The sequence below is a fragment of the Silene latifolia genome, chromosome 9 (assembly GCF_048544455.1).
Source record: "Silene latifolia isolate original U9 population chromosome 9, ASM4854445v1, whole genome shotgun sequence".
Taxonomy (NCBI): domain Eukaryota; kingdom Viridiplantae; phylum Streptophyta; class Magnoliopsida; order Caryophyllales; family Caryophyllaceae; genus Silene; species Silene latifolia.
In genome coordinates, this window is record NC_133534.1 from 50983165 (window position 1) to 50984105 (window position 941).

The 941-nt window shown below is 43.1% G+C and overlaps 1 non-coding gene across 1 annotated transcript; it reads right to left on the reverse strand.

Moving 5' to 3' along the window:
- Positions 1–273: 273 nt before the first annotated feature.
- Positions 274–382, reverse strand: LOC141603874 (small nucleolar RNA R71). Its single transcript, XR_012525715.1, has one exon. It is a non-coding gene; the product is annotated as a small nucleolar RNA R71 (small nucleolar RNA).
- Between the last annotated feature and the right edge of the window lie 559 nt (positions 383–941).

Genomic DNA, 941 nt, shown 5'->3' on the forward strand with positions numbered 1-941 from the left:
CTTACATTGATTTAGTGGAACGGAATCAGTTCGCGGGTCTACAAGATGAAGACCCCTTGAAACATATGGAAATTTTCACGGACTATTGCTGTTCAATACCTATACCGGAGGGGGTGACTCAAGATGAAGTAAAGGGGTTCATGTTCTTATACTCCTTGAAGGATTCGGCGCGAGATTGGTATCGCTACCTCGATAGAGTAGCAGCTGGAGTCACTGATTGGACATCTTTAGCACTAGCCTTCTACAAGAAGTACTTCCCGCCTTCGAAGACTGATGCCTTGAAGAGTAAAATCACGAGTTTTCAGCAAGGAGCCGACGAAGATTTTTGTGAAGCATGGGGACGTTTCAAAAGTTTGGTCCGAGCTGTCCCCCATCATGGTTTCCAGCAATGGTATCTTTGCAATCTATTTTACAATGCTTTATATGATGATTACAAAGTTATTTTGGATGCAGCTGCTAATGGTAGGTTCCAAAATAATACCGGTCAAAGTAAAGGTTGGAACACCATTGAGGAGATGGCAGTCCATAAAGCTGAGTTTGGAAGTTCACGTGGTAAGTCACGAAAGCAAAGTGAAGACATGACTGCTGTTGTATCACTTATAACTTCCATATCTACCCGTCTCGAGAAACTCGATATTTCTGAAGTTTCAAAAAGGAAAGTCGAAGTTCCTATTCAAAGCTCAGATGAGGTCGAGAAGTTGAGGGAGATGGTCCAACTCCTTTTGGTTCAAGTGGCGAATATGGAAGCAGCCGGGATTGAGTCCTCACAGAACTTTGTGAAACAATTGGAGAATATGGAGGCTAAGCAAGCCGCTAATTCATCAATTAAATGTGAAGGGCCGGTTGAGACGATCAATGCCATAAATCTCAGAAGTGGCCTTTCTTACGAAATCCCGACAAGCCAAAGGAAGACTCAGAAAATGATGAAGAAGCTCGTCTGA